The 20288-nt window shown below is 48.7% G+C and overlaps 2 pseudogenes; one reads left to right on the top strand and one right to left on the bottom strand.

The window, feature by feature from the left end:
* LOC136640317 (zinc finger protein 721-like) overlaps positions 1–20288 on the top strand; it is a 165958-nt pseudogene that overhangs the window by 18681 nt on the left and 126989 nt on the right.
* Positions 1–20288, bottom strand: part of LOC136640315 (zinc finger protein 850-like) — a 105381-nt pseudogene that overhangs the window by 60426 nt on the left and 24667 nt on the right.

Here is a 20288-nt window from a genome sequence, read left to right as displayed (position 1 = left end):
CAAGCTTTTGGGGGGGGGGGGGTGTTCTCTGTTCAGCCTGGCTCCATTTATCAATTCAATTAACTTCTTGACAACTGGATCATTCTGAACTCATCATTCTGGCAGGCTGCCAAGAGTAACACCCTTCAGGATTGCCTGACCAGCTTCCACTCTCTGTCCTCTGAGCACACCCCTAAATTTGCCTTTGTTTATTTGTGAAATGCTTAAAACACTCAGGCTTCTAGCATTTGATATGTTCTTAAGCATTATTGTGTACTTGTTTATAAAGTTATAAACATATCTGGGTTTTTTTGGCTAAAAAGGGAAACTTGTTGAATCTCATCACCTTAGCTTTTCCTATTGCATCCTATTAAAACTGTACAAAATACAACTTTTGCTAATTAGCCACTCATCTTGACATATCAGTTCCTTTGGCAGTTTGCCTGGACATTCCTTAAAACTGGATATTCCTTTAGCTGGGGTCCTCTCTAATTATTTGCTAGCTGTCAAATAGCACTTTTAATTGGAATGATACATAGCTGTACCTTTCACCTACTTCCAACTGTCTCAAACAGAGAGAGGGCAGAAATGTATCCTGCTGTTTGTCTTATGGGATCATATATACAAGCCTAACCAATTTGCCCATAACATTGCATGAACAAGCATTTGCATAAATGATTAGTTTCAGCATTAGTAAACATGAGTAAACATTTAGCATTAAGTTGCTTACAGTGGCCTGTTGCACAAGCAGACCCTCTCAGAAAGAAAGAGAGCAAAGTTGCTTCTCTGGGCCTGCTTGAGCAGAAGGCTGCTTCTGAGCAAACATACATGTTCTCCTTACATAACATAACATTTGGTTCATAAGCACTATTCAGCATTGATACATCTTGGCATCATACATACATTTGAACAAAACATCATGACATTTTACTGTATTTCCTTCTGGCCTAAGTTTGGCTTCTCCCTTTGGCCTTGCCTTAAGACCAACCTGATGGTGGGGACACTGACCCTTCTCAGTGGCATAGCAGGAGGGGGTGCAAAGCCCCAGATTTGGCAGGGAGCCTCCCCCTCCCCTTCAGAGCCATTCCAGGTGGGGGGAGCAAAATGGAGGTATACGCCTTCTGGGGAGGAATTCTGGACATCAGCCTCCGTTCTGCTCCCCATCCCTCCGAATGGGGAGGGGAGGGGGCACCTTGCACACTGCGGGGAGGCTCCCTGCAAGACTTGGTGCTCTGCACCCCCTTGAGCTGCATCCCTCCCTCCTCCTTTCTGTATCAGCATTGAGTCCTGCAGGAAACCCCCCTCCAGCTACGCCACCGGCCCTTGAGCCTGGTGGCCCCCCCACACCTGGAGTCACAGAGACGGAAGCATCAACACTCCCCTCCCCTCCCCTCCCCTCCCGATCCTTCCCACCCAGCGCAGCCCGGGACCCCCTTCGGCCCCACCTGGCTGCAGGCTTGCAGAGGGGCTGAGACCCGCACGGGGGGAGGAGGCAGAGGGGGCAGAGGGGGGCTTCTCCATTCGCCCCTCTAGCAGTGCGGAGTCGCTGCTGTGAACCCCCGCAGTGCCAGGCAGCCAGGGGGACAGACTCCTGCACAATGGCATAGCGGGGGGGGGCGAAGCACCAAGTCCTGCAGGGAGCCCCCTCGGAGCCAGTCCGGGCCAGGAGCGCTGCGGGGCGCGGGACCTCCTTGTGCTGCTCTCGCTCTCTCTGCTGCGCGGCACTTCGAGGGTTAAGCGGAGCCACTGGGGGCGGAGTGGGGCAGCCCCTTCCTCCTCCTGCACGCAGCGCCTGCAGCCTCTCAGGAGCTTGGAGCCTGCCTGGCGGGGGACCAGGAGGAGCCGCGGTCTGCAGGGGTAAGAAGGTGGGGGGGCCGGGGGGGAAGGCCAGGCCATACTCCGGGGCCAGTTTTGGCACTGGATGGGGAGGTGCTGCCACTGTCCCCCCCTCCACTTGGGCTCTGCTTGGAGGGCTGCGAGAATCGTGGGAAAGGCAGAAGCGAAGGGGCAAGACGGCTGCTCAGCAGGGAAAGGGGGGCCAAGGGCACAAGAACACGTAGGGGCACTGAGGACCCTCCCCGTCAAGACCCACCGGGAAGGGGGAACAGGCTGTCCAGGACCCTGCTCTGGATCTGCGCCCCAAAGAGCTGCGCCTGTCCTGAGAGGCGGAACTGGGAGGTGACCCCCCCTGGGTGTGAAGGGGCATCTCTCCCCCAAACAGCCTTGCAGCACCCCACAAGCAGAAAGAAGCCTTCCCCCCGCCCCATAGGGAGCCAGAGGCCAGCCCCACTTGCAGCCTTGCCCCACAGCCTGCAGGGGGCTAGTCCAGGAGGGGCAGTCAGAGCTCCCTGGTTTGCACAGACAGGTAGGTGGAAGAAGAAAGGAGAGCCTTGGAGACAGCCCCACCCTCCTAAAACGGGATTCCCAAATCTGTGGCTCAACAGCAACTGGGAGGAAAGGGCTAGGAGGGGACGCCAAGCAGAAAGGGGTGGTCTTCGCCCACGGAGGCTTAGCACAAGGGGTGCTGCTCTAGCCTCTAAAGGGGGGAGTCACAAAGCTGAGGGGCCACCAGAGAGAAGGCCCTGCCCCTTGCTGCCATCCACCTGCCCCAGCCCTGGAAACAGGGCCACATTTGCTGACCTTGGAGGGAGAGCCAGCTGATCTGGAAGAAGGCAGTCCTTCAGGCCCCTCCATCCCAGACTGTGTGGAGTTTCAGAGTTGCAAATGGCATTCAGGAGCCCTCTCATCCAAAGCCTGGACCTCTTCCCTTTCCAGAGGTCCACCAGGGAGAAAGAAAGAGGGAAACATGGATGTGGAGCTGATGGGAATCCTTCCAGCATCTGGGATTGGTCCAGGGAGCAGAGAGGTCATTAAGGAGCTGAGCCCCAGAAGGAGGCAGTGGGGAGGACAAGGGAAGAGCTCCAAGTGTATGTCCTGCAGAGAGTGACCTCCCTGAGTAGCCTGGAAACATCTGGAACTTTGCAAAGCTTGAGCTGAGAGGGGTGGGAAAGAAGCCCCCATGTGGGGAGGGAGGCCCAAGATCACAGCCCAAGCAGTGGAGGGGAAGGGGAGGGGACCGAGAAGGCACGCTGCAATAATCCCCCCACCCCGGCTGCCAATTGCATGCTGAACTCTTGGTCTGCTCTTGGGTGCCTTTGTTCCGATGGTGAGGGGTTTTTGATATGGGGAGCCGAACGTCCAGAAGGGGCCTTCATCACTGAAATCAATGCCAAAAAGAGCAGGATGAGGTGGAGGTACTTTTTTACTCCGGTGTGTCTTTACTTCGTATTGTATCTTCAGTTTATATATTTAAAATTGTGTTTTATTTGTTTAACTATTGGCATCTTTGCTGATTTCAACAGTGGCCGAGGCAAGAAAAATAAAAAGAAACTCTGCTGGACTTTGCAGCTGAAAAGGATCTTTCCAGCACCCCTGCCTGATCCAAAAGTGCCAGAGATTTTGTTGGAAGGTTGATGCTCTCAGAAGAAGGAATTGAGGAAGATGAGCAGGAGGAGCGACTGAGCAGGGAAGACCCAGCCCCAAATGTCTGCCCTGCGCAGAGGAACCGCCTTACCCAGCCTGCATCAAAACAGCCACGTCTTCCAAGGTGTGTGTCTCAGTGTCTCCCCTTTCCAGAGTTGCAGACATAACTAGACTTCCACCTCGGGCTGAAGTATTAGTGCCGGGCAACAGGACGTCACCTGGAATGGTTACAACTCCTCTCTTAGGGACTGGGCTTTGGGGAAGAATAGCTGCAGCAGGAATGACACAGTAGGAAAGGAGATCCTTAGTGGTCCTAAAAGAGGCATGTTTTGCAAGGAGATTGAGGCTACAATCCTATCTATGCTTTCCTGGGAGTAAATCCCACTGATTATAATGGGACTTGCTTCTAAGTCGACATGCATAAGGTTCCAATCCTATCCAGTTTTCCAGTGCAGGTACAGCCATGTCAATGGGGCATGCACTGCATCCTGTGGTGGGGAGGCAATCACAGAGGCCTCCTCAAGGTGTGGGAATCAGTGCCAAAAATCGCAGGATGAGGTAAAACAATTTTTCCTTTACCTCCCTGTATTTGCAGGGTGGGCATTCATGGCGGGTTGACAGTGAGAGGAGAGAGGGCTTGGAAGGGTCATGGAGGCTTCGGTAAAGGTCGATACCAGCGGTTTATTTGGGTGATGCTCTTTACATTCATCTGGTCCTATTACAGCACAGGACCAGGAGACACCAGTCCTTTAACAAGAACTCTGCCTGTTCAGTGTCAGAGGACAGGAATTGCCCCAATAAATTGATTGGGTCCCACCGCTGAAAGGAATTCCTGGGGCCCCAGAGGGCTGTCTCACGTAGGGTGGCTCGTCTGGGAAGGGGCTAGGGTGCTGCAGGCTCCCCTTCCCTTGTTCTGCCATAATCTACCCCTCCTGTTGTCCGTTTGAGGAGTCGTAGGGCCCCTGTGTTGAGTCCTTCGGGGTGAATTGGGCAGACTGCCTTTGCTCCTTCCATGGACCTAGTCTGTATTCCTGAGTGAGGGGTCGTTTCCCCCCCCCAGGATCGGGACCCTCTGACCCTTTCTGGGGTTTCCCTGGTCCACATGCGGTCAGGAAGGTGAGAGGTGATGCCACAGAGGTCACTGCCAGCAGATCCTTTCCCCTCTCCTGCTCCTGAAAGCTCTGCATGGATCTACTTGGATCTGTGCCAGCAATTGAGCTGGTCCAGTTCACAGTAGACCCGTAGTGGCTGCTGGGGTTTGACAGTAGATCAGAACAAATCACTCCACCCTGCCATTTTTGCTATGCTCCCGTGAGCAGGAATGTCAAGAGCTGGGCTTTGGGAGAGAGTGCACTGGAGTAGCTGGTTCTGAAATGCCCAGATAGATTTGGCCTGGACGTCTTTTTTCCCCTGTTCTTCCTCTGCTCATTTGCTTGGTTGGGGACAAGGCTTCACTGTCCCAAAGGCAGCAGAATGCGAGATAATGCGAGACGCGGCCTGTTGAAATCCGCTCCTGACCTTGCAGTGCAGTTGAGCTCAGTAGCATCTTTATGCCATTTAAGAATGAAACTGTTCACAGGAGACCCCACAGCACCAAATAGCCATGTTTTAGCATTCATATGATGACATTAAAGATGCTGATAAGCCTGCAAGAGTACAGGGATGCCCTCCTCTTGGGACTTCTCCACAGATACAACGTGCACCAGGACTATCCAAGCTGCCTCCATCCCAGGTCAGGTTGCAACAGGCCAAAGAGCCACGATTGTGCTCCTTCTGCACAACAGCTCATTGAGAGTTGGTCTCTGAGCAGAGTGTGATCCTGTGCATCCCTTTCAAGGGGGTCAGTCAGTGCCACAGCATCCAGTGGTGTTTACTTCTGAGTTCACATCTCTAGATGCTTTAGAGATTCTACTTCTCTATTACAATAAGAACATAAGAAGAGCCTCGCTGGATCAGGCCCAGGGCCCATCTAGTTCGGCTTCCTGCATCTCACAGTGGCCCACCAGATTTCTCAGGGAGCACATAAAATACTTGCATCTTGCTGGAACTCCCCTGCATCTGGCATTCTGTTTACCCTCACAACTCCCAACAAAGACATGCGTGTCTACTCAGAAGTAAGTCTCATCAGAGTTGGTGAGGTTTACTACCAGGAAAGTGTGGATAGGATTGGGCTGTTAATTCCTTTGTCGGGGGGGGGGGGCAGTTCGGGCAGTGGTATCTGCCCGAGGTCTTCTGCCGTGAAGACAGATGCAGAGAACTCATTTAATTTCTCTGCCATCTCCAAGTCTGCTTTTATCACCCCTTTCCCTCCCTCCCCATCCAGAGGCCCAACCGCTTCTCTGGCAGGTGTCCTGCTTCTGACATATTTGAAGAAGCTTTTATTATTCCCCTTCATGCTGCTGGCCGTATGTTCCTCATAGTCTCTCTTAGACTCCTTATCACCTTCCTACATTTCTTTTGCCACAGTTTATGTTCCTTTTTATTCTCCTCATTAGGGCAAGACTTTCATTGATGGAAGGGCTTCCTTGCCCTTTACGGCCTCTCTAACTTGGCTCGATAGCCATGCGGGCACCTCCTGGACTTAGTGGAGTCCTTCTTCCTTTGCGGTACACAGTTCTCCTGGGCCTCTATTACTGTTGTTTTAAGCAGCCACCATGTACTCTGGAGGAATTCGACTCTCTTTACCTTTCCTTTCAACCTCCTTCTAACCAACCTCCTCATTTGAGGAAACTCTGCCCATCAGAAGTCAAGAGTTTTTCTGTCAGATTTTCTTGGCACTCTTTCCCTGACATGCATGTCGAAACAGATTGCAGCATGTCACTGTTCCACAATGGCTCACCAACACTGACATCTCTAGTCAAATCCTGAGTTCCACACAGTATGAAATCCAGAGTCACCTGCCTTCCAGTGGGCTCCATGACTAGCTGCTGTAAGGCAATATTTTAACATGTCAAGGAATCCCATCCCTCTTTCATGACCAGAGCACAAATTAACCCAGTCGATATGAGGATAATTGAAGTCCCCCATGATTACAACCCTGTCCCTCCTTGAAACCTCCCTGATCTTTTTCCTCAATTCAAGATCCCCTTCTGGTTTCTGGCCCAGAGGACAATTACATGCCCCCACTATTAGCCCATTTGGGCCTGCTAGTTTAACCCACAGTAATTCTATGGTGGAGGCAGACCTGCCTTCCATCTCAACTCTGATAGATTCTACCCCTTCTTTGACATAAATGGCCACCCCTCCTCAACACGTCCACTGCTAATCAGTATTCTCTCTCCAATCCAGGAAATGGTGGACAAGCCAATGAGAATCTGAGGGAGTCTTGTGGGATGTCATCAGACATTACCATGCTGGAGGTAGAGGAAGAGACTTTTATAAAGTAAGATGGATCTGGTTAGGGAGGAGGGAAGACAGACCACTTCCTGGAGAACTAAACACGTTTCTCTCCATGAACGCCCAATCAAAGAGGAACATTCCAAATTAAGGGCGTGTGAGATGTGTCCTTTGCATGAGGAAACTACCAGCACAAGCACACATGAAAGGAGCCACACAAGGGAGAGAACTGCGCATCAAGAAAGATCTCCTGGGCCTGTATTACTTTTGTTGTAAGTAGCCTCCATGCACTCTGGAGGGATTGGAGTCTCTTTACCTTTCCTTTCAACCTCCTTCTAACCAGCCTCCTCATCTGAGGAAACTTTGCCCATCGGAAGTCAAGAGTTTTTGTGTCAGATTTGCATGGAAATCATCCCCCGACATGCATGTCAAAATGGATCGCAGCATGGTCACTGTTCCCCAATGGCTCACCAACATTGACATCTTTAGCCAAGTCCAGAGTTCCACACAGTCTGAAATCCAGAGTCACCTGCCTTCCAGTGGCCTCCATGACTAGCTACTCTAAGGCAGTCATTTAGCATGTCAAGGAATCCCATCTCTCTTTCCTAACCAGAGCACAAATAGACCCAGTTGATATGAGGATAATTGAAGTCCCCCATGATTAAAACCCTGACCCTCCTTGACACCTCCCTGATCTGTTTCCTCATTTCAAGGTCCCCTTCTGGTTTCTGGCCTGGAGGACAATTACACCTCCTTCCCCACTATTACCCCACTTGGGCCTGCTAGTTTATTCTAGCCTCCACAGTAATTCTATGGTGGAGGCAGACCCGCCTTCCATCTCAACTCTGCTAGATTCTACCCCTTCTTTGACATAAATGGCCACCCCTCCTCAACATGTCCACTGCTAATCAGGATTTTGGCTCCATTCCAGGAACCTGTGGACAAGTCAATGAGGATCTGAGGGAGCCTTGTGGGATGTCATCGGACATTACCATGCTTGAGGTAGAGGAAGGGACTTTTAGAAAGCAAGATGGATCAGGGAGGGAGGAGGGAAGACAGACGCCTGCCTGGAGGAGAAAACTTTTTGTTTGTCTCCGTAAACTCCCGATCGAAGAGGAACATTCCAAAGTAAGGAGAAGTGAGATTTGTCCTTTGCATGAGGAAACTACCAGCACAAGCACACATCTTCCTTTCCGTGAAAGGAGCCACACAAGGGAGAGAACTGTGCATCAAGAAAGATCAAGGAAGCAGGAGGGAAACCAGACACAGAAAGGGAGAAATAAATCTGGTGCTTGTCAGGGTGGCAATTTGAACATCCTCCCAGTCAGTCCACAGAAAGAAACTGAAAAGAGGAAGGAAAAATGCCCTCAGTGTGGAAAGACCTTCAACAGTAAATCAAACCTTACAAAACATCAAAGAACCCACACTGGAGAGAAGCCATATAAATGCTTAGAATGTGGGAAGTGTTTTAGTCAGCAAGCAAACCTCACCACCCATCAAAGAACCCACACAGGTGAGAAACCACATAAATGCTTAGAATGTGGGAAGGGTTTTAGTCAGCAAGCAAGCCTCACTAACCATCAAAGAACCCACACAGGTGAGAAACCATATAAATGCTTAGAATGTGGGAGGCATTTTATTCAGCAAGCACACTTCACTTACCATCTAAGAACCCACACAGGGGAGAAACCATATAAATGCTTGGAGTGTGGAATGAGTTTCAGCTGGAGCTCAAACCTGACTTCACATCAAAGAACCCACAAAGGGGAGAAACCATTTAAATGCTTAGAATGTGGAAAAAGCTTCAGGATAAATTCACACCTCACTATGCATCAAAGAACCCACACAGGGGAGAAACCATATGAATGCTTGGAGTGTGGAAAGAGCTTCAGTCAGAGCTCAAGCCTGACTTCACATCAAAGAACCCACACAGGGGAGAAACCATATACATGCTTTGAATGTGGAAAGAGCTTCAGCGAGAGTTCACTCCTCACTAAGCATCAAAGAACCCACACAGGGGAGAAACCATATAAATGCTTGGAGTGCGGAAAGAGCTTTAGTGCAAGTGGAGACCTCACTAAACATCAAAGAACCCACACAAGGAAGAAAACATATAAATGCTTGGAGTGTGTGAAGTGTTTTAGTCAGCAAGCAAACCTCACCACCCATCAAAGAACCCACACAGGTGAGAAACCATATAAATGCTTTGAATGTGGAAAGAGCTTCAGTCAGAGCTCAAGCCTGACTTTGCATCAAAGAACACACACAGGGGAGAAACCATATCAATGCTTGGAGTGTGGAGTGAGTTTCAGCTGCAGCTCACACCTGACTCGGCATCAAAGAACCCACACAGGGGAGAAACCATATAAATGCTTTGAATGTGGAAAGAGCTTCAGTCAGAGCTCAAGCCTGACTTTGCATCAAAGAACCCACACAGGGGAGAAACCCTATACATGCTTGGAGTGTAGAATGAGTTTCAGCTGCAGCTCACAAATGACTTCACATCAAAGAACCCACAGGGGAGAAACCATATAAATGCTTAGAATGTGGGAAGTGTTTTCATGTGACCTCAAACCTGACTTTGCATTGAAAAACCCACACAGGTGTGAAACCATATAAATGCTTTGAATGTGGAAATCTTTTCACAAGGACATGAAGGGCACTGTTGTCTTCAATGGCTCCACATCAGACCCCTTTGACATCCGAATCGGCGTGAAGCAGGGTTGTGTACTTGCACCAACCTTGTTTGGGATTTTCTTCGCTGTCCTGCTGAAGCACGCCTTTGGAACTGCAACAGAAGGCATCTATCTCCGGACCAGATCAGATGGAAAGCTCTTCAACCTCTCCGGACTGAGAGCAAAGTCCAAAGTCCAGCTGAAATGTCTCCGTGACTTCCTCTTTGCCGACGATGCAGCTGTCACTACCCATTCTGCCAAAGATCTCCAGCAGCTCATGGATCGTTTTAGCAAGGCCTGCCAAGATTTTGGACTGACAATCAGCCTGAAGAAAACACAGGTCATGGTTCAGGATGTGGACTCACCTCCCTGCATTACAATCTCTGCGCATGAACTGGAGGTTGTCCATGACTTTGTGTACCTTGGCTCAACGATCTCCGACACTCTTTCTCTCGATACCGAGCTAAACAAACGCATCAGTAAAGCAGCTACCACGTTTTCCAGACTCACAAAGAGAGTCTGGTCCAACAAGAAGCTGATGGAACATATCAAGATCCAGGTCTACAGAGCTTGCGTCCTGAGTACACTTCTGTTCTGCAGCGAGTCATGGACTCTCCACTCACAACAGGAGAGGAAACTGAACGCTTTCCACATGCGCTGCCTCCGACGCATTCTCGGCATCACCTGGCAGGACAAAGTTCCTAACAACACAGTCCTGGAACGTGCTGGAATCCCTAGCATGTATGCACTGCTGAAGCAGAGGCGCCTGCGTTGGCTCAGTCATGTCGTGAGAATGGATGATGGGCGGATCCCAAAGGATCTCCTCTATGGTGAACTTGTGCAAGGAAAGCGCCCTACAGGTAGACCACGGCTGCGATACAAGGACATCTGCAAGAGGGATCTGAAGGCCTTAGGGATGGACCTCAACAAGTGGGAAACCCTGGCCTCTGAGTGGCCTGCTTGGAGGCAGGCTGTGCAGCATGGCCTTTCCCAGTTTGAAGAGACACTTGGCTAACAGTCTGAGGCTAAGAGGCAAAGAAGGAAGGCCCATAGCCAGGGAGACAGACCAGAGACAGACTGCACTTGCTCCCAGTGTGGAAGGGATTGTCACTCCCGGATTGGCCTTTTCAGCCACACTAGACGCTGTGCCAGAACCACCTTTCAGAGTGCGATACCATAGTCTTTCGAGACTGAAGGTTGCCAATACGGAAAGAGCTTCAGTCAGAGCTCACATCTGACTCTGCATCTGAGAACCCACACTGGGGAGAAACCATAAACATGCTTTGAATGTGGAAAGAGCTTCAGTGTGAACTCAAGCCTGACTGTGCATCAAATACCCACACAGGTGAGAAACCATATACATTCTTGGAGTGTGGAAAGAGCTTCAGTCAGAGCTCACAACTGACTGCATCTGAGATGCCACACAGAGGAAAATGTTAAGGTTTTAAGGGGGGCTTGTATAAAATTATAAGAGGATTGGTGTAGGTTCCCAGTCTTGTCCCAATATGAGCAGGTTGCAAGAACAACACTTCAGCTACAGCAGGTTACTTTCAGCAGTTGTATTGGTCAAGGGATATCACATATAGAGTAGTCATTTAACATTCCAAGAGTCAGCACGGAGAGCAGTCAGTTCCAGTATAACAAATCCAAATCAGTTCCAATAATACACAGTCAAAGGTTCAGTCCATAAGTCAGTAATATCTCATACATACAGTATCCAGCCTCTTCAGTCACTGGCAGCAGTCTCACAGTTACTCCATCAACTCCCCTACTGCTGCACTTGAGGCTCCTCCTGACTACCCTCATATAGTCAGCTCAGCCAATCAGTATTTGGCTTGGTCACACCCAGGGTGTGCCTGTCCCAGGTGCTTGCTGATTCTGCTGAATCATTGCTCTGCACCTGCTCCCTGAACCAACATGTAAGCTTTGGTTCTGCATCACTCAGAACTCAAGCTGACAGATAAACCATAGAAGTTCCTTGAGTGCAGAAAAAGCCTCAGGGTCTACCTATGCCTTTCTTCTCATGAACAAATTCACACTGGAGAGAAAGCTTTGAAGTGTTTAGTGTGTGGTGAAAGAGTCTTCCACAGGTGAAGCTTTAAGGCACATCAAGGTTTTATACACAGGATAGAGATCTCCTCAATGCTTTGGGCGTCGAATGAGCTTCGATCAGAGCACAACCTCTGTTTACATCAAAAAATCCACACAAAGACTCTTTGTACTACTTGGAAAGAGTGTTGCCATAGGTGGGTTGGTGCACCATGTGAGCTGTCCCTCCTTGAGCCACCGGGATATGCAGATGATGCTGTAATCCTCTCAAGGACTCCCGTTGGCCTTAGAAGAGCCTTGAGATCTCTGGTGCTGTTCTGCAAGGAGAACCAGCTCTTGATCAATTCAGAAAACTAAGATCATGTTAGATGGACTAAGATGGCCTTTCTGCCCAGCTGGCCATGCTCCCCAAATCTTACAGAATGACTGCAGTATACTTGGACAAAGATGGTGGAGCTGAAACTGACGGTGCAACGCATGACAAACTAGAATTCTAGACTAGCACCTTAAATTGGAGTAACTTACTTAGAAGGGGGCTGATTTTCTGTTTTAATAAGTTTATTTTTAGTTCTGACTCTAGTCCAACAATGAGAGTGTTTTAGTCTCTCTGAATTGTCTGCACCTCGTTAGTTTGCTTTTTATCTTTAAGTTTATATCTAATTTTGATATCTTATTTCAGGATTGAAATCGTAGTTTTAATCCATCTGAATGTTATATAATTCATGTAGTGGCACTATAGATTTTGTTTTTACTCTGGTCTGTGACGGTAATTAAGATTGATTGACTGACTCACTCTGTATTTTATGCCAATGAAGCTTTGACTGACTGACTGACTGACTGACTGACTGACACTATAGCACCATGGAGGAGAGGCAATGGCAAACAATGGGGTGATGGCACCTGGCAGTGCTGTCTGTCCTTGCTGGGCAAAGGGAGGAAGGAATGAGGGGGATTGGGAGATCAGAGAAAGGTGGAATGCGGAACAGCAGGGCAGAGACAGGAGAAGAGAGATGGAGAAGCAGAGAAGAAACAGTAGGATGTAGAAGTGGGGGCAGGGGCACCTGTGGAGGGCAGGGGGTGGAGGGAGAGACACAGGAGAAGGGGATTCGACAACTCTCAGGGACAAGAGTGTGTGAAAGGAGAGACCAGTGGCATTAGGAGAAAGGGCCCAGCCAAGGGGAGGGAGGAATTGGGCAAAGTCCCAAGGAAAGAAGAGGCATGCCCAGAGTGGGGCCTGGTTTCCACAGACCCTTGAGATCCAGCCAGCACCAGGGCAAGCCCTCTGCTGCTTTGCCTCCCAGTCCAAGGTCCCAGTCGGCTCCTGCAGTGGGACAGGTGGGCTGGGTCTCAAGACACTGGCCAGTCACTCTGGGTGGGCAGAAGAGGAAGCCTCCTCTTGAAGGACCAGTGCCTCTTATTCTGGAGCCAGCCGGTGTGACGGAATCCTGAGGGGGAGCTTTTCCAGGGAGGCCCTGCCATTATTTTGGTGAGGTTAGTTGTCCAGCCCTGGTCTTATCTGGCCCAACGGACACCAAGGAGGGCAGTGACAAGACAAGTCCTTCCAACTTGCCAAGGAGATCCTTGTAACAAGCTCCCCATCACTGGCAGAAACGGAGGCTGGGAGGGAGGAACAGCTAAGCTTGGAAAGCAGAAGGACAAGGGCATGAGGGGGCATTTGGAGAAGGGGACAGGAGATCAGGGGCTGGGGGCACCAAGGGGGAGCTGCTGGCAGGCTTCTTAAAACCCTGAGCTGGCTGAGGGATCCATCTGCAGCCCTCCCCAGATGGACAGGTAGCCCCTGTGACAAGGGAAAGTTCTGCCCTGAGGTTGAGAGGAATGTGTGACCCCTTCCCGACTTGAGCTCCGAGGTCCCTTTTGTTGAAGAAGAACCCACCCTGCAGAGCACAGTGAAAGTGGTGTGCCCCATTGCCTGTATACTGTCAGAGCTTCCCCCAGAGACTGGTGGTTGATGGGACCTGGGGAAGATGCAGTGTCTCAAAAAGGCCTTCCCTGTTGGTTCTGGGCTTCCCAGAGGCAGTGGGGAGACAGGAACTGACACCGCAGGGTTGAAGATGCTGGATTAGGCTTTAGGATGGAAGAGGAAACATTTCCTGTGTGTGAGAGCTCCATCCTGGAGTTAACTTGGATCCTGTGGGGTTGAGCTGACTGTGTCCAAGGAGAGAGTGTTATGTGAAAATCCCCCTTTTTGCCTTTTAGCTGTGATTTTCTCTCTCTACATCTGGTTATGCTATTATCGACAATAATATCATGCGAGCCAAACTGTTCTCCCAGCATACAGGCCACATTTCCAGGATTTTGGTCAAGCCACAAGCTCATGGTACATAATCCCCCACCCCCCATCATCACACATTATGGGAGGAAGTCTTGTGTCTTAATCCAATCACTGTTTAAGCGTCTCCTACATTACTTGAACTGCCTTCCATGATTTTGGTGTTGAAATTCAGTTACTGATTCATTTCATTGTACTTGTTTTCCACAGTCATTGCTAAGTTCTAGGAAGCCAACCATCAACCCCATTGAATTTTGCTGATCACTGATCCCCATTCAGTTTCAGTACCTTTATTGGCATACAGTTAAAAGATCTTTAAACACTTTCATAGCTAATGAAAAAAAAAATGTTTGCTTATAACACACCAACTTGCAATTAACTCCCGAAATTCAGAGACTTTAAAGAAATGGGCGCACGCTTCAGATTAGACGCCACAATTTGCGAGATAAATGTGGCTATCTGGGAAATGGTGTTAGGGTCAGTGGAAGCTAATAAGGCTTGCAATATAGCAGAATCCTCCAAGAAAAAATTGAGTTAGGGTTGGAGAGCTGGACATTTCCTCCTGGCCTCATAATGAAGCGGACAATGGAAAAGAAGAAAGATGGACTAAAGTTTCTACAGCACGCTGAGAACATGGACAAATTCTCTCATGTGGAGGAGTACCATTGAATCTGCCCCAAAGGACAGCAGATGGAATGGAATTACTACGGGCCATAGAAAAGGCCCTTCTAGTTTTTGGACATTCCAAAGTTTATAAATAGTTGGGAATTTCCCCTACTCTGACCGGTAAATGAAAGTGTAATGGTGAGCAGACTTTGTTGGCAGCAGATAAAATATTGGAAGTATGAATATCCAGGAGTCTCTCTTTGATGAGCCTAAATGTCTCGTCTTGTGACAACTGGCCAAGTAAATCAGGCTCGACTCCCAGTTGTTTTATTTTTGTACTCCAAAATTTATCTGTAAAGTAAGGGTCATCAAGAAGATGGAATAGAAGAGTGTTGGAATCAGTGTTGTAGAGAATTTTAAGCCAATATTTAGTCGCTCTAATCCACGCCAGAGTTTCAAGTTGGATTTGACCTGATTCTATACAGAGCACCTCATAAGAAACACACCGGGGCAAACCTAGTATGCTTCTTAAAAAGACTGACTGAATCTGCTCCAGTGAGCTATTAAACGATTGGCTCCAGAGTGGCACCCCGTATAGAAGTTGGGGGGAGCATTTCGCATTAAAGACCTTCAGTGCCACTGGAATATACGAGCCACCTTTGCTATGGAAAAATTTAACAATGGCTTGCGAAGAGGCTTTAGCAAGGGAGCGAGCCATATAACGATGGCACGTCCATGCTAAATTATGCAAAAAAAGAATGCCCAGGTATTTGAATGTCCTAACCTGTTCTACAGTTTGTCCATTAAATCTCCACTCTCTTGGTCTCCAGGACCTTTCAAAAACTACAATTTTTGACTTGGTATAATTAATTTGTAACTCATTAGAGCAAAAGAATTCAACACATTTCCTAATCAAGCGTTTCAACCTCAAGCTAGAACGAGATAAAATAACCGCATCATCAGCATATAATAAAATTGGGACCTGCAAGTTCCTCAATCTAGGAGGGTGACCGTCAACAGTGGCTAGAGCAGGAGCCAGGTCGTTTAAAAAGAGATTAAACAGTGTAGGAGCCAACACACAACCCTGCTTCACCCCCTTGTTGGTGAGAAATTCATCAGTGCAATTACCTCTCGGGGAGTATCTAACTTGGGCAGTTGTATTTGAATATAAACCCCGGATAAGAGCAAGCAGTTTAGGATCTAGCCCCATACGAGCTAGTTTTATCCATAAAAGATTTCTGCTCACATTATCAAAAGCCCCTTTGAGGTCTAAAAATGCAACAGAGTTTTGATTTCATTTGGGTGGAATGTTTGTGCGCTAAATGTTGGAGAATGAGGGCATGATCCAGGGTGGATTTACCCTGTCTAAAGCCTATTTGTTCTATTCCCAAGATGTTAGAATGGGTAATCCATTGATTAAGGTGCTGAAGGAGAAGTTTTGCGTACAGCTTACCAATTACAGAAATTAAGCTAAAATTGTCCGGCTTGCAGGGATCACCTTTTTTAAAAATGGGGATCACTATGGCTTTAAGCCAGACTTTGGGAAATCGACCAGAAGCATTGATGGCTGAAAAGAGCAGGGCCAGAATAGACATCCAGAATGAAGGATCTTCTTTGAGCCAGTTGGTAGGAATGGCATCAGGCCCCGGGGCCTTGCCCGGCTTTAGAGCTACAATTAAATCAAGAATTTCCCCTTCAGACACGTCAGGCCAAGCCTCAAAATTTGAGAAAGAAATCTCTGGGTCCCCGCTACCGACAACTGCCGGATCAAAAAACAAGTCTGAGAAATGGTGGCGCCAAGAATGGCTAGAAATTAGATTAAATTTGCCTGTACCTTCATTGGAAGATCTAGAGACAATGTGCCAAAATGCCTTATGGTTGTTACTAGCAGTAACTTGAATCAGTCTATCCCAGGACTTTTTAATGAACTCATGCCGCTTGGACTGGGTCAAATCCTTCAGGGAAGCAATAGCTGTAAAATAGATTTTCAAATCTTCCTTGGAATTGCTAGCTCTAAAGTTTCCAAAACACTCCCTAGCATAAGCCTTAGCTCGTTTGCAGTCCTGATCATACCATCCTGAATAGTCATTACTAGTCCTGCCTTTGGCCTCGACCGTTGGATTAGCAACATTTATAAAAATATGGTTCATTAGAGATTCAAAGGCAGATACTATAGATTCAGGCTCTGTTAGGGTCAGGACATGTTCCCTCAAGATCTTACCACATGAGTTATTCAATAATGACTGGATTTCAGAGAGGGTGGAATTGTTCCATCTAATTTTTGCTAAACAGGTGAGACTATTCCTAGCACGCAATGGAGGAGCTATGCGAGGTAAGTCTATGTTAAAAAAAGTATTACTGTATTGGCAACCTTCAGTCTCGAAAGACTATGGTATCGCGCTCCGAAAGGTGGTTCTGGCACAGCGTCTAGTGTGGCTGAAAAGGCCAATCCGAGAGTGACAATCCCTTCCACACCGGGAGCAAGTGCAGTCTGTCCCTGGTCTGTCTCCCTGGCTATGGGCCTTCCTTCTTTGCCTCTTAGCCTCAGACTGTTGGCAAAGTGTCTCTTCAAACTGGGAAAGGCCATGCTGCACAGCCTGCCTCCAAGCGGGCCGCTCAGAGGCCAGGGTTTCCCACTTGTTGAGGTCCATCCCTAAGGCCTTCAGATCCCTCTTGCAGATGTCCTTGTATCGCAGCTGTGGTCTACCTGTAGGGCGCTTTCCTTGCACGAGTTCTCCATAGAGATCCTTTGGGATCCGGCCATCATCCATTCTCACGACATGACCAAGCCAAGGACAAAGTTCCAAACAACACAGTCCTGGAACGTGCTGGAATCCCTAGCATGTATTCACTGCTAAAAAAAGTACATAGGGGCAAATGATCACTCAGTTTAAAGTCATCGACTTTAAAGATGGAAACAAAAAGCAAAAAAGAAGCCGAAATTAAAACATAATCGATGACACTAGTACCTGCTGCAGAGGGGGGGGGGGAGAGGGAGGGACTGCAGAAGCTGAGCAGGAAGGAGGCAAAGGGAAGTTTGCAGAGGGGTTATCAAGCAGGCCCTAGGTCCAACACAGAGGAAAATTGCCCCTCTGAAGTCTGCCACAGGCGAGGTCATCCAGGATCGGGCACAGCAGATGGAACGCTGGGTGCAGCACTACTCTGAGCTATATTCCAGAGAAAATGTAGTCACCGAAGAAGCACTGAACAACATTGAGTGCCTGCCTGTGCTGGAAGAGCTTGACAGTGAACCAACCCTAGAAGAACTTCACGTGGCCCTGGACTCCCATGCCTTTGGCAAGGCACCTGGAAAAGACAGCATCCCTGCTGAAGTCCTAAAATGCTGCAAAGAGATCATAGTCACTGAGCTGCATGAAATCCTCTGTCTCTGCTGGAGAGAAGGTGGAGTACCTCAAGACATGAGGGATGCAAACATCATCACGCTGTACAAGAACAAAGGTGACAGGGGTGACTGCAACAACTACCGCGGCATCTCTCTCCTTAGCGTTGTAGGAAAGCTGCTTGCCCGAGTTGCACTAAAGAGGCTCCAGGTACTTGCAGAGAGCGTCTATCCAGAATTGCAGTGTGGATTCCGAGCCAACAGGTCCACCACTGATATGGTATTCTCCCTTAGACAACTGCAGGAGAAATGCAGGGAACAACCACAGCCACTCTTTATAGCCTTCATAGATCTCATGAAGGCTTTCGACCTGGTCAGCAGGGACGGCCTCTTCAAGATTCTCCCCGAGATTGGATGTCCACCCAGGCTCCTCAGCATCATCAGATCTTTCCACAAGGACATGAAGGGCACTGTTGTCTTCGATGACTCCACATCAGACCCTTTTGACATCCGAAGTGGAGTGAAGCAGGGATGTGTTCTTGCGCCAACCTTGTTTGGGATTTTCTTCGCTGTCCTGCTGAAGCATGCCTTTGGAACTGCAACAGAAGGCATCTATCTCCGGACCAGATCAGACGGAAAGCTCTTCAACCTCTCCAGATTGAGAGCAAAATCCAAAGTCCAGCTGAAATGTCTGCGTGACTTCCTCTTTGCCGATGATGCAGCTGTCACTACCCACTCTGCCAAAGATCTCCAGCAGCTCATGGATCGTTTTAGCAAGGCCTGCCAAGATTTTGGACTGACAATCAGCCTGAAGAAAACACAGGTCATGGTTCAGGATGTGGACTCACCTCCCTGCATTACAATCTCTGAGCATGAACTGGAGGTTGTCCATGACTTTGTGTACCTTGGCTCAACGATCTCCGAACTCTTTCTCTCGATCCCGAGCTAAACAAGCGCATCGGTAAAGCAGCTACCACGTTTTCCAGACTCATAAAGAGAGTCTGGTCCAACAAGAAGCTGATGGAACATACCAAGATCCAGGTCTACAGAGCTTGCGTCCTGAGTACACTTCTGTACTGCAGCGAGTCCTGGACTCTTCGCTCACAACAGGAGAGGAAACTGAGCGCTTTCCACATGCGCTGCCTCCGACGCATCCTCGGCATCACCTGGCAGGACAAAGTTCCAAACAACACAGTCCTGGAACGTGCTGGAATCCCTAGCATGTATTCACTGCTGAAACAGAGACGCCTGCGTTGGTTCGGTCATGTCGTGAGAATGGATGATGGCTGGATCCCAAAGGATCTCCTCTATGGAGAACTCATGCAAGGAAAGCGCCCTACAGGTAGACCACAGCTGCAATACAAGGACATCTGCAAGAGGGATCTGAAGGCCTTAGGGATGGACCTCAACAAGTGGGAAACCCTGGCCTCTGAGCGGCCCGCTTGGAGGCAGGCTGTGCAGCATGGCCTTTCCCAGTTTGAAGAGACACTTTGCCAACAGTCTGAGGCTAAGAGGCAAAGAAGGAAGGCCCATAGCCAGGGAGACAGACCAGGGACAGACTGCACTTGCTCCCGCTGTGGAAGGGATTGTCATTCCCGGATTGGCCTTTTCAGCCACACTAGACGCTGTTCCAGAACCACCTTTCAGAGCGCGATACCATAGTCTTTTGAGACTGAAGGTTGCCAATACAAGTACCTGCTGGTGAAACATGAGTAAATTCCGAAGCCCCTGAAAAATTACACAATCCATTAAGCCAAATCAAATTAAACTGAAGGCTAAAGTTTGCCAGAGAAATCCCGGCATCATTGAAACAGGTATCTTTGGAAAATCTCACTAAATGTCCATGGGTAGAGATAAAAGGTTCACAGTCCTCACAGGCCATCTTGTGGAAGATCTCAATACCGTCCCCAACTCGAGTTGAAATCTGCACCAAGGATTACTGTAGCATTGGGATAAATACTGCACGCCGTGTTGCATTGTTCGGAAAGAAAATTCCAAGCTTGCTGTGAGCTGTTTTGGCAGGGGGGTAAATAGACGTTAAAAACCAGAAATGTCCGTTGTTGAATATCCAATTTGATGATTAATAAGTTGCATAGATTTTTTGATGCCTCCACAAGGGTCGCTGACAAGAGCGGGTTAATTAATGTTGCCAAGCCCGCTTGAGCGCGGCCCATCTTATTAAGTCTATAGGCTGGCAGATGGAAAGTTTGGTAATCGCCAAGAAGGATTGGTTCCGTTGCCCACGTTTCTTGCAGGAGTATGATGTCAAAAGATGTTAAATAGGCTAGGAATTCCTTGTCAAGACTCTTTCGTTTCCAACCCGCAATGTTCCAGGAGACCAACTTTACCTGGTTAGATAAATGTGTAGCAACAGCAAGGCTATGAAAGGGATAGCTGTCAGTCGAAAGTTGCCTTAGTCACAGTTGAGAAGAGTGAGAGTTCCCCAGGGGCGTAGCAGGACAATTGAGAGGCCAGCTGGAGTTGGTTGTTGCTAAGTCGGGACAACTTCCAGCTGGATCCAACTTCTTAA

Source organism: Tiliqua scincoides, chromosome 2 (genome assembly GCF_035046505.1).
Source record: "Tiliqua scincoides isolate rTilSci1 chromosome 2, rTilSci1.hap2, whole genome shotgun sequence".
Classification (NCBI taxonomy): domain Eukaryota; kingdom Metazoa; phylum Chordata; class Lepidosauria; order Squamata; family Scincidae; genus Tiliqua; species Tiliqua scincoides.
This window is presented reverse-complemented; position numbering and strand designations above follow the sequence as displayed.